This window comes from Lagenorhynchus albirostris, chromosome 4, assembly GCF_949774975.1.
Source record: "Lagenorhynchus albirostris chromosome 4, mLagAlb1.1, whole genome shotgun sequence".
Lineage (NCBI taxonomy): Eukaryota > Metazoa > Chordata > Mammalia > Artiodactyla > Delphinidae > Lagenorhynchus > Lagenorhynchus albirostris.
This window is the reverse complement of record NC_083098.1, coordinates 73,797,643-73,811,714: the sequence shown is the minus strand read 5'-3', so window position 1 is coordinate 73,811,714 and position 14,072 is coordinate 73,797,643. Positions and strand designations below refer to the sequence as shown.

Sequence of the window (14,072 nt, the reverse complement as noted above, 5' to 3'; positions counted from 1 at the left end):
CAATTTGTGACGGAGATAAAGTGTGGTGGGGGAGAGAAGTAAAAGAGTAGCGTTTTTGAAGTTAAATTGTTATCAGCTTAAAATAGATTGTTAAATCTATAAGATGTTTTATGTAGACCCATGGTAAGCACAAAGAAAACATCTATACAGGATACACAAAAGGAAATGAGAAAAGAATCAAAGCATGTCGCTAAAAGAAAACAATGAAACACAAAGGAAGACAAGACAGGAAAAAAGTGACAAAAAGCTACAAGACAGACAAAAACAATGAACAAAATAACAACAAGTCCTTCCCTGTCAGTAATTACTTTAAATGCAAATGAATTAAAGTTGCCAGTCAAAAGACAAAGTAGGTAAACGGATAAAAAAACAAGATCCAACTACATGCTATCTACAAGACTCACTTTAGATTTAAGGACACACAGAGACTAAAAGACTGGAAAAAGATATTCCATGCAAATGGTAACCAAGAAAGCACAAATGGTCATACTTACATCAGACAAAATAGACTTTAAGTAAAAAACTGTCACAAGAGACAAAAAGAACATTATACAATAAAATGGTCAAATTTATCAGGAAGATATAACAATTATAGATATATATACACCCAACATCAAAGCACCCAAATATTTGTAGCAAAGATTGACAGAACTGAACTGAGGAACAGACAACAACACAGTAATAGTAGGAAATTTCAATACCCCAGTTTCAATAATGGACAGAACCCTAGACAGAGAAGGTCAATAAGAAAACGGATGGTTTGAACAACACTAAAGACCAATGGACTTAACAGAACATTCCACCCAACAGGAGCAGAATACACATTTTCCTTAAATGCACAGGGGACATTCACCAGGATGGATCACATCAGGTAGCAAAACAAGTCTTAACAAATTTAAGAAGATTGAAATGCTTTATCAAATACCTTTTCTGACCACAATGGAATAAAACTAGAAATCAGTAGTATAAGGTAAACTGGAAAATTCAAAACATGTAGAAATTAAACACATTCTTGAACAATCAATGGGTCAAAGAAGAAATCAAAATGGAAATTAGAAAATATTTTGAGACAAAAGCACAAAACATCAAAACTTATGGGATGCAGCAAAAGCATCATTAAGAGGGAAGTTTATAGTGGTAAATACTACATTGAAAAAGAAGTAAGATGTCAAATATAAAGAACCTAACTTTATACCTCAAGGAACCAGAAAAAGCCCACAGTTAGCAGAAGGAAGGAAATAATAAAGATTAAAGCAGAAACAAAATAGAGCATAAATAAAACAACAGAAAAAAAGTGTTTTTAGCAAAGAACAACAAAAAGAGGCAACATTACAACTGATACCAAGTAATACAAAGGATCATAATAAACTATCATGAACAATTAAATGCCAATAAACTGGATAATCTAGAGGAAACAAATAAATTCCTAGAAATATAGAACCTATCGAGACTGAATCATGAAGAAATAGAAAATCTTAGCATACCTATAACTAATAAGAAAATTGAATCAGTAATCAAAAACCTCCCAACAAAGAAAAGCCAGGACCAAACATTCACTGAAGAATTATACCAAACATGTAAAGAAGAATTAATTAGCACCAATCCTGCTCAAACCCCTCCAAAAAACTGAAGGGAAAGGAACACCTCCAAGCTTATTTTATGAAGCCAACATTACCTTGACACCAAAGCCAGACAGACTGCACAAGGAAAAACTACAATATCCCTGATAAATATATATGCAAAAATTCTCAACAAAATATTAACAAACCAAATTTAATAGCATATTAAAAGGATCATACACCATGACCAAGTGGGATTTATCCTTGGGGTACAAGGACGGTTCTACATACAAAAATCAGTTAATGTGACACACCACATTAAGGAACAAAGTATTAAAATCACACGATCGTATCAGTTAATGCAGAAAAAGCATTTGACATAATTCAGTACCTTTTCATGGTAAAAACACTAAATAAACAAGAGATAGATAGCAATTTTCTCAAGATAATAAAAGCCATACATGAAAAGCTCCACAGCTAACATCATGCTCAACAGTGAAAAATTGAAAGCTTTTCCTCTAAGATTAGAGGAACAAGGCAGGGATGGCCACTCTCGCTACTTGTATTCAACACAGTACTATCTAGAACAATTAAGCAAGAAGTGAAAGAAATCAAAATTGGAAAGTTTGAAGTAAAATTATCTCTCTTCGCAGATGACATGATCTTATATGTAGAAAGCCCTAAAGAGTCTAGCAAAAAAAAACTCTTAGAGCTAATAAACATCAAATAGCAGGACACAGGGGGCTTCCCTGGTGGCGCAGTGGTTGAAAGTCCGCCTGCCGATGCAGGGGACATGGGTTCGTGCCCCGGTCCGGGAAGATCCCACATGCCGCGGAGTGGCTGGGCCGGTGAGCCATGGCCGCTGAGCCTGCGCGTCTAGAGCCTGTGCTCCGCAACGGGAGAGGCCACAACAGTGAGAGGCCCGCGTACCGCAAAAATTAAAAAAAAAAAAAATAGCAGGACACAAAATAAATATACAAAAATCAGTTGCATTTCTGAATACACTAACAACAAACAATCTGAAAAGGAAATTAAGAAAACAATGTCATCTATAAGAGCATCAAAAGGATAAAACACTTAGGAATAAATTTAATCAAAAAGTAAAGTTTCTGGTATGGAAAGAACTTCAGGAACTTGTCAGTTTCGGATAGAAATGTTTTCACTAACAAGGAAAATCAGGAATTGCTGTATTCTTACTATTTCTCATTGTAGAACTGAGATATCACTATAACATTCTCATTCTTAACATTCTTCTAAATCATGAGCTCCTTCGAAGCAGGAGTGAAGCTTCACTTATTCATCTATTATTAGGACCTGTCAGAATATTTGACAAATACTAAAAACTCAATAATCATTGTGAATAACTGAATTAACCGAGACCAACCCAACCTTGCCACACCAAAGTTAATGCAAAACTTTACCCTCATACTTTGCTTGACCCATCCAATGTCCATTCTAGAATTTTTTTAAAACACCAAGAATCTGCTGTATATATAATATGACAGCAAGAAGGAGGGATATTTTTGATAGCAAAAAAAAAGAGGGGCTATTTTTGAGTACAAAAAAGGGATTTTTTTGATGGCAACAAGAAAAAAATCCCTGGAGATTACGGACTCAAATAAAAGTAAGAGGTCTGAGTCAAAAACACCGGAGCAATAGAACTTAATTCCTAAAATGTGCATGAAGCAAAATTCAGAAGCATATCCTACTGCCCTACTTGGTTTTAAGTACTTTGGGATCAAGTTACTCGTCAGAATTAAAGCACCTAACAAATCCAGCATGCTGGAGGAGTAAGTATAGAAGTTAAGACCATGAGTTTACAGCCAGAAAAGCATGGATGAAAATCTTTGGACAATTTACTTAGTTATCCTAAGCCTCAGATTTCTTACCTAAGGCAACTGTTGTGAAGACTTAAGGATAATAATATATAGGGATACCAATTATTAACCAAATAAACACAAATGGAAACTCCCCCTTTAAAGCCAAAATAAAAGGCTTAAATATTTGCAGCACTTCAAAAGGTTAATATTTTTACCATATAAGGGTCTCTAAAAGTTATCTGAAAAAAGGTTAAAACCCAGCTAAAAACAAACAAACAAACAACAAAGAGTATAACTAAACGAGGAGCCACGAAGAAAACAAATGGCTAATAAATGTAAAAATTATTCCTGGCTAGAAATCAAAGAAACTTAAGTAAAAACATATTATAGTTAAATATTAGTGATTCCTTAAAAATTCTACTTCATATATTTATCATTCAGCAAATATTTACTGAGTACCAATACAAGTAAGTGTCTGATACGACGCTGACTGTAGTTTGGAAACGGTGAAATAGACACAGCCACTACATTTGAGGCACTTTCCAGAGAACCCACAAAGTGCTCTCTGAACACACTGGGAGTGACAAAGAAGTTAAAGAAGCCTCCTGGAGAACTGATACGTAAGCTGAGATCTGAAGAATAAAATAACAGTTCACCAGGCAAAGAGAGAGAGAAATTTGATCTATGCCAAAAGAACAGTATATGCAAAGGTCTGGAGACATGAGAAGGAACTGTGATTTTAGAATACTACAAGTAGTTTCGTATGATTAGGGCAAAAACCTAAGGACAGGGGGTAACAGAGGTTGTCGTAAGAGATGATAATGGTGAGGTGAGTAGATCGTGAAAGGTCACATGAAGGTAACTCCCAACACCTCCGCCCCCTCAACAAAGACATTGAAAGGTTTTAAGCAGGAAAGTGACATTAATAGACATTTGTTCTTTTGAACCATCATACTGGCTACAACACAGAGAATGGAATGGAAGTAGGCTCGACTAGAATTAGAGAGACTAGTAGAAGCAGAGCATTATAATAGTTCAGGTAAAATAATACAGAAGCAGAGATTATAAAAAGAAATATAGGAATTTTAATAGATCCTGAGATGACTAGACAATCTGGTGACTGATTAACAGAAGCTGGGGGCAGGAAGCAGTCAAGAATATCACTCAAATTTTGGCTTGGACACATCTGTGGGTTGACAGGTAACACAGGAGGAGTAAGTTGGAGGGTAGTGTGAGGGAAAGATGTTGAAAGCAGTGGCTAACATTTATTGAACATTTACTACGTATTGGGCATTCTTTAAAGTTTTCTCTCATTTAAGACTCAACAATCATATGAGGCAGGCTCTATTATTATCTCCATTTTACAGATGAGGAAACTGAAACACAAAGAGAACAGGTAAGCTGGCCAAGATCAGCAGTAAAGCTAAGATAGGAACCCTGACAGTTTAGCCTGAGCTATGCTCTTAATCACTATGTAACAAATACCTCACAAACACTTTTAATAATGGATTCAGTTTTAGACATGTTATGTTTAAGATATCTATGGGACATACAAGAGGAAAAATGTCCAGTAGGCAGTTGGAAATGTGGGTTTGGCATTCAGGAAAGAACTGGGTAAAGATGTAAAGTGGGAGCCATCGACGTAAATAGGTAAATTAAAGATAATGATTAGATGGGCTTCTCTAGGAAAAACATATAAAATTAGGGTAAAATGGCTAAGACTGAAACCTGATGAAAAATTAGTATTTTACAGACAGGCAGAAGAGTAGCTAGTAAAATGGGGAGGCGGCAGAGCAACAATGTAAAGAAATGGCTCTAGAAACATTTCCTGGGTGTGAATTATAGATCAGCCCCTTTATTAGCTGTGAGTCTGAGACTACTCACTAAATCTCTGTGCATCATTTTTTTCATTTCTAAAATGGAGATAATAGTAGTACCTACCACATACAGTTCTTTTGAGGATTAACTATGTTACACGTTTGGACAGTATATAGAAAACAGCAAATGCTCAATAAATTTTAAGTATGATTAGTGTTAATAATAGTATCAACTAGATGGAAAAGGACCAAAGATATAGAAGAAAGCCAGGAAGGATTATTTGTCAGTAAAATTAAAGGAAAAGAGTGCTTTAAGAAGTTGACAATGCCAACATTGCACTGTGGAGAAGAAAGTGACTCTAAAGTGTCTATTACATTTAATAACAGTTTGATAAGTTTGGTGATGGAGATATGAAATAGACACTGAACAATGCTTTAAGAGAGTAAATTAGGACTCCCTTTCTTAAAAAAAGTTTGATGAGAAGTGTCAATAATTCAAGCACTTACGTCCTTTGATCTAGTAATTTCATTTTGAAAAAAAAGGAAATAATCAGAGATGTAGCCAAAGTTTTATATTCATTGCACTATTATTTAAAATAGTAAAGCTTGGAAGATTTAAACATCCAACAGCAGTTAACAGTGGCATTAAAATGTATCAAACATAAATCCAAATATGTTTAAGTACCAACTGTTGTTATTCCTGAGTAATTTGCTTATGGATTTTTTCCATTTTTCGTTTTTCTTTAGCACTTTCTAAAATTTTTCCAAGAACATGTATTATTTTATAATCAGAAAAACTTAACTTCTGCCTTTTGAATGTTTTCTTTTAATTGTCCAATACTAGAGTCCTGGCTACCATAAGAACATAAGATACATGTTATCCATTCCAGAGAACAAAACATGAGTAACAAAGTAACACATTACTATTAAAAAACATGAGTAACAGAGACTATTTTCCTATGTACTGTTCATGTAACTTAAAGAAAAAACTTTAAATTTCATCTAATTATTGATAATTTTTAAATTATTCATTAAAAAGGTTTAACTCAAGAACCTGGGCTTAAAAAATGGAAACCACAATAAACCCTTTTCTAACCTAATAACCTATTGACCCACTGACCTACTTTGGAATTTAGGTTAGTTCAATCTGATATCACAGATCTTTCTGGGACGGATGGATCTATTAACATTAATTAAAAGTAGTGCTGAAATTTAATTGACTGGCATAATACAAAACCCAACAATCCTTAACTATATTTATCACCATTTATGAAAAATTCAAACTTGCTTCTGCAGATTACTGTTTGTATTATAGCTAAAAAGGTAAGTATTTCTAAGAGAACAATTTTAATTTTAACTTGTAAAAAAAGACTGAAATACTTCTAAAATTAATTATTTAATGTATGAGTAAAGATGAAATTTAACAGTTCTCAATTTATTCAATACTGAATGGGAACATTAGTCCACCTCTATATAAAACATTAGCAAGATGAAAAACATTCTTGACTCTACAGCAGTTTCTAAGACCAACTTAAATTTAAAATTGACAGTAAGAACAAGAAACACATCTCACACCAAAGTCATGAACCAGACCTCTTAGAACCAAAGAAGATGCTTGCTCAATACAAACATCAAACGCTACCGAAATTCTAGACTGTCAGATGTCTAGACGTGAGGTATTTTTGAAGCCTCATTAAGTAAACAAAAACTGAAAAAGTAATACAGCTCTCTTAGTGGCACACAAGACTACTGCAATTATTCAAATTCAAATAATGTCTGAGCTCCCTCTTCATGTGATGGACTGATCTGGTCCACAGAATACATGAGCACCTTAACCCTTTTTTGAGATGAGACTGAGGCCTGAGACTGTCCCCAGCCTCAAATGAGCCCCATAAAAGATCTGAAGCTGCAGGAAAAGCCCAAGCTTGAGTCTCAATGTGAACTATACACTGAACCATGTACCGTAACCCTGAACCTATACCACCCTGCACCAGGCCTCACACTAGTATCCACAGGAAGACGAGACCCTGTGGTAGGCAGAATAAAGGCCCCACTAAATGGGCCACGCCCTAATCCCTGAAACCTGTGAATATGTTTCAAAAAAGGACTATGCAGATGCGATCAAGGTTAAAGATTTTGAGATGAGTAGTTTATGCTGGATTATCTGGGTGGTCCAATGTAATCAGTAATCACATGAGTCTTTAAAAGCAGAAGACCTTTCCTGGCTGTGGTCAGAGAGCTGTGAGACAGAAAAGTCAGAAGGATGCAGTGTTGCTGGTTTTGATGGTGAAAGAAGAGCCACAAGCCAAGGAATAGGGGCAGCTTCTAGAAGCTTGAAAACACAAGGAAACATTCTCCTCTGGAGCTTCCAGAAAGGAATGCAGCCCTACTGACGCCTTGCTTTTAGCCCAATGAGACCCTTGTGGAACTTCTAAGCTGCAGAACAGTAAGATAATAAATTTGTACTGTTTTAAGCCATCAAGTTTGTGGTAGTTTCTAAGTTTCTTGTTCTATGACAACAGAAATCTAATACAGGTCTAAAATCTCTGGCTGCTCTTGATAAATCTGCCTTTCCCAAACCCTCTCTCCCTCCATATTTACAATAATCTACCTAGGAAACCACCAGGACTAATCCCATTATGCCCTACTTTCCTTTTATTTCAGTCACCAAGAGAGGCCCAAGACTCTCAGGTCACCCTCCATCACCTAGACTCTTGTCCCTATATACTCTGTATATCCCCACATTGACCCCTTTCCCCTTTCTTTCCCAATTTCCAAAATCCTTTCATTGTGTCCTCTGGAACTCACAGTATACCATTAGCAAAACATCCTACTTCCTCAATATTGCTGTTGTACACTCGCTTCACGTTTCCTGCACCAACAGATCTCTTGCTCTCCTCCAGGAGTTCTGCTCTATCTCCAGGCCTTTCAAGTGATAGCTGTTCTTCTCTCCCATGTCTCATATGTCAAGGCCCTGGTGTGAGAGCCTCATTGTCATTTCTGAATTATTCTTTCTCTCCCTCCCTAAATCCCCCAGCTTTGAATCTCATGCCCCCAGACTATATCAGTTATTTCCATTTGCTTGTTGTAAGCATTCATAACTCCCCAGAATAAGCCCTCTTTCTCTGAGGGCTGTCTCTCTCCAATACCTCTTTTGTAGTTGTTTTTGATTTTAATATCTACATAAATGATCCTCCTAACATCTTGGCCAGTCAATTCCCTGATCTCCTCTCCTCCAACAATCCTGCACTTACCTCCCACTCATTCCCCTGGAGTTACTCTAGAATTCACCATTAGCAATAATCACACGCCCCCCCTCCATATTTTCAATTTCAAGCACTTTATCCCTCTGAATCTCACACAAGGGCTAGGATAGCATGTGATCTGCTTGATTCAAACCCATCCAAAAAAAACAAAAAACAAAAAACCACAAGCATTTTTTTCTAACTGGCCATATAGCTCTAATTTATTAATTTATGTCTATGTCTTTTTTTTTTTTTAACCTGTCCTAGCCTCCTAATCGTTGCTGAGCACTTACAGTTTATCATCCCATAAAAGGTACGAAGGAGCAAGGCAAGTTTATCTGAGATGGTCAGGGGACATCAGAGGTAGTAACAGTCTCTGTTGGTCAGGTTGAGATAGTAACAGTCTCTGTTGGTCAGGTTGTTCATTATTCCTTATCAGAAGCAATTCTTTTTTCATGTTTGTCTAAACTCTAGGCTTCCTTTTTGCCATTGATTCCTTTGTATATTTAACATATAGATAAGCCATTCCATGAGCCATTCTGTGGCAAAATGCAACCTGCTTACAACTCTAATACGGCTAAAGTCAAGCTGATAATAAAAACATCTTATAATTCCAACTTATTTACAGCATTTACTAATAGAGGCACAAATAATACAAATATTAAAGAACAGGTGGAAGGAAACCACGGCTTCTGAAGATCACTTGCTCTGCCACATTATAAGACACCAATTTTCCTTTCTAGCTTCATTCTCTCTCTCCAGCCTCATCTCCCACTCCACCTTCACTGTATACATACTCCTTATTCTCTGGCCACACTAAACATGTCACCATTCCTGTGAAGGAGAAACTAAAGATCCCTGGGTACACAAAGGTCTGCCCATCACTGTCCAGCATATTATCAACACAAATGATTTCTTAGTATACTAAACTAAAATTGATCTTTGCAGGAAATCACATTGTCATTCACATTAGGATTCAATTAATCAACATGTAAAACGCATGTTAGTGGAAAACTAAACAGAGGTACCATGTATTAGTTTCCTGTGGCTGCTGTAACAAATTACTACAACCTTAATGGAAGAAAACAACACAAATTTATTATCTCCCAGTTCTGTAGGTCAGAGTCCTACACAGGTCTTACTGGGCTAAACTCAAGGTGCCAGCAGGGCTGCATTTCTTTCTGGAAACTTGAACAGAAAAATATGTTTCCCTGCCTTTACAAGCTTCTAGAGGCTGCCTGCATTCCTTGGCTCATGGATCTCCTCCTCAATCTTCAAATCCATCAGCAGACCAAGTCCTCCTCAGGCTGCCATCTCTTTTGCTTCCCTCTTCCCTTATTAAGACCCTTCTGATTACACTGGGCCCACCCAGATAATCCAAGACAATCTTCCCATTATAAGGTCATTTAACCTAACATAGTCGCAGTTTCCAGCAACTTAGGATATGGACATCTTTGAAAGGCCATTATTCTGCCTACCACATCCCATGACCCAAGAAATCTCTTTGGTGAACACAAAGTATCTTTTGGGGATAAACGTTAAATAATTTGATCTATCAACACATAAAAGACTATATCACCATTCAGAAGTTCATAACTATCTGAACTATCTTTTCCTTTCATGTTTCTTCAAGGGAATTGAAAAATACTGTAGATGAGAATTCCAGTTGCATGAGTTCAACTGCAACTGAAGGTCAAACTTGATTGCTATAAGCAACAGGCTCTATGGATACTTTTCCGAATGGCAAAAGTTTTAACGTCCAAATGAATATGTGAGCATACTTTCCTTTTTGGACAATTATTTAATGGGCTACACCATATACAAAAATGGCATAATTTATAAGTATCAAACAAATGTCGAAACAAGATTGATCAATCCCAGCCTTTGTGGAATGCTTTATTTTTTTAATTTTCTTTTTCAGGATTGAGAAGACAGAAGTTCCCCTTCTGGTTTTCAGAGAAGAGCTTGTTTTCTGCTCTGGTATTATTACTTTCTTGTTATTTCTTGTTTTTTTTAATTTTATTTATTTTTTTTATACAGCAGGTTCTTATTGGTTATCCATTTTATACATATTAGAGTATATATGTCAATCCCAATCTCCCAATTCATCACACCACCACTCCACCCCCCCGCAATGCTTTCGCCCCCCTGGTGTCCATACATTTGTTCTCTACATCTGTGTTTCAATTTCTGCCCTGCAAACTGGTTCATCTGTACCATTTTTCTAGGATCCACATATATGCGTTAATATACGATATTTGTTTTTCTCTTTCTAACTTATTCTACTCTGTATGACAGTTTTTAGATTCATCCACATCTCTAAAATGACCCAATTTAGTTCCTTTTTATGGCTGAGTAATATCCCATTGTACATATGTACCATATCTTCTTTATCCATTCGTCTATCGATGGACACTTAGGTTGCTTCCATGACCTGGCTATTGTAAATACCGCTGCAAAGAACACTGGGGTGCATGTGTCTTTTTGAATTATGGTTTTCTCTGGGTACATGCCCAGTAGTGGGATTGCTGGGTCATATGGTAATTCTATTTTTAGTTTTTCTAAGGAACCTCCATAGTGGCTGTAACAATTTACATTCCCACCAAAAGTGCAAGAGGGTTCCCTTTTCTCCACACCCTCTCCAGCATTTGTTGTTTGTAGATTTTCTGATGATGCCCATTCTAACTGGTGTGAGGTGATACCTCATTGCAGTTTTGATTTGCAATTCTCTAATAATTAGTGATGTTGAGCAGCTTTTCATGTGTTTGTTGGCCATCTGTATGTCTTCTTTGGAGAAATGTCTACTTAGGTCTTCTGCCCATTTTTGGATTGGGTTGTTTGTTTCTTTAATATTGAGCTACATGAGCTGTTTATATATTTTGGAGATTAATTCGTTGTCTGTTCATTCATTTGCAAATATCTTCTCCCATTCTGAGGGTTGTCTTTTCATCTTGTTTGTAGTTTCCTTTACTTTGCAAAAGCTTTTAACTTTCATTAGGTCCCATTTGTTTATTTTTGTTTTTATTTCCATTACTCTAGGAGGTGGATCAAAAAGATCTTACTGTGATTTATGTCAAAGAGTGTTCTTCCTATGTTTTCCATTAGGAGTTTTATAGTGTCCGGTCTTACATTTAGGTCTCTAATCCATTTTGAGTTTATTTTTGTATATGGTGTTAGGGAGTGTTCTAATTTCATTCTTTTACATGTAGCTGTCCAGTTTTCCCAGCACCACTTATTGAAGAGACTGTCTTTTCTCAATTGTATATTCTTGCTTCCTTTGTGATAGATTAGTTGACCATAGGTGAGTGGGTTTATCTCTGGGCTTTCTATCCTGTTCCACTGATCTATGTTTCTGTTTTTGTGCCAGTAAGATATTGTCTTGATTACTGTAGCTTTGTAGTATAGTCTGAAGTCAGGGACTCTGATTCCTCCAGCTCCATTTTTTTCCCTCAAGACTGCTTTGGCTATTCGGGGTCTTTTGTGTCTCCATACAAATTTTAAGATTTTTTGCTCTAGTTCTGTAAAAAATGTCATTGGTAATTTGATAGGGATTGCAATGAATCTGTAGATTGCTTTGGGTAGTATAGTCATTTTCACAATGTTGATTCTTCCAATCCAAAAACATGATGTATCTCTCCATCTGTTTGTATCATCTTTAATTTGTTTCATCAGTGTCTTACAGTTTTCTGCATACAGGTCTTTGGCTCCCTAGGTAGGTTTACTCCTAGGTATTTTATTCTTTTTGTTGCAACGGTAAATGGAAGTGTTTCCTTAATTTCTCTTTCAGATTTTTCATCATTAGTGTATAGGAATGCAAGAGATTTCTGTGCATTAATTTTGTATCCTGCTACTTTACCAAATTTATTGATTAGCTCTAGTAGTTTTCTGGTGGCATCTTTAGGATTCTCTATGTATAGTATCATGTCATCTGCAAACAGTGACAGTGTTACTTCTTTTCCAATTTGTATTCCTTTTATTTCTTTTTCTTCTCTGATTGGCGTGGCTAGGACTTCCAAAACTATGTTGAATAAGAGTGGTGAGAGTGGACATCCTGGTCTTGTTCCTGATCTTAGAGGAAATGCTTTCAGTTTTTCACCATTGAGAATGACATTTGCTGTGGGTTAGTCGTATATGGCCTTCATTATGTTGAGGTAGGTTCCCTCTATGCCCACTTTCTAGAGACCTTTTATCATAAATGGGTTTTTGAGTTTTGTCAAAAGCTTTTCCTGCATCTATTGAGACGATCATATGGTTTTTATTCTTCAATTTGTTAATATGGTGTATCACATTGATTGATTTGTGTATATTGAAGAATCCTTGCATCCCTGGGATAAATCCCACTTGATCATGGTGTATGATCCTTTTAATGTGTTGTTGGATTCTGTCTGCTAGTATTTTTTTTTTGTAAATTTTTTTTTGGTTTTTTAAAAGATTTTTTAAGACTTTTTTGGATTTTTTTAATAATAAATGTGTGTTCCGAGGCTGCAGCACACACTTGTCTGCTAGTATTTTTTGAGGATTTTTGCATCTGTATTCATCAGTGATATTGGTCTGTAATTTTCTTTTATTTTTTTTTGTATCTTTGTGTGATTTTGGTATCAGGGTGATGGTGGCCGCATTGAATGAGTTCGGGAGTGTTCCTTCCTCTGCAATTTTTTGGAAGAGTTTGAGAAGGATGGGTGTTAGCTCTTCTCTAAATGTTTGATAGAATTCACCTGTGAAGCCGTCGGGTCCTGGACTTTTGTTTGCTGGAAGATTTTTAATCACAGTTTCAAGTTCATTACTTGTGATTGGTCTGTTCATATTTTCTCTTTCTTCCTGGTTCAGTCTTGGAAGGTTATACCTTTCTAAAATTTGTCCATTTCTTCCAGGTTGTCCATTTTATTGGCATAGAATTGCTTGCAATAGTCTCTTAGGACGCTTTGTATTTCTGCGGTGTCTGTTGTAACTTCTCCTTTTTCATGTCTAATTTTATTAATTTCAGTCCTCTCCCTCTTTTTCTTGATGAGTCGGGCTAATGGTTTATCACTTGTGTTTATCTTCTCAAAGAACCAGCTTTTAGTTTTATTGATCTTTGCTACTGCTTTCTTTGTTTCTATTTCATTTATTTCTGCTCTGATCTTTATGATTTCTTTCCTTCTGCTAACTTTGGGGTTTTTTTTTCCTTCTTTCTCTAATTCCTTTAGGTGTAAAGTCAGATTGTTTATTTGAGATTTTTCTTGTTTCTTGAGGTAGGTTTGTATTGCTATAAACTTTCCTCTTAGAACTGCTTTTGCTACATCCCATAGGTTTTGGATCATCGTGTTTTCATTGTCATTTGTCTCTAGGTATTTTTTGATTTCCTCTGATTTCTTCAGTGATCTCTTGGTTATTTAGTAATGTACTGTTTAGCCTCCATGTGTCTGTGTTTTTTACGTTTTCTTACCTGTAATTGATTTCTAATCTCATAGTGTTGTGGTTAGAAAAGATGCTTGATACAATTTCAATTTTCTTAAATTTACTGAGGCTTGATTTGTGACCCAAGATGTGATCTATCCGGGAGATAGATGTTCTGTGCGCATTTGAGAAGAAAGTGTAATATGCTGTTTTTGGATGGCATGTCCTATAAATATCAATTAAGTCTATCTGGTC

At 36.0% G+C, this 14,072-nt stretch overlaps 1 protein-coding gene across 1 annotated transcript in view; it reads right to left on the bottom strand.

Annotated features, from left to right (window-relative positions):
* The window catches only part of CLOCK (clock circadian regulator), a 128,241-nt gene that overhangs the window by 62,786 nt on the left and 51,383 nt on the right, over positions 1–14,072 (bottom strand). The window lies entirely within an intron of this gene.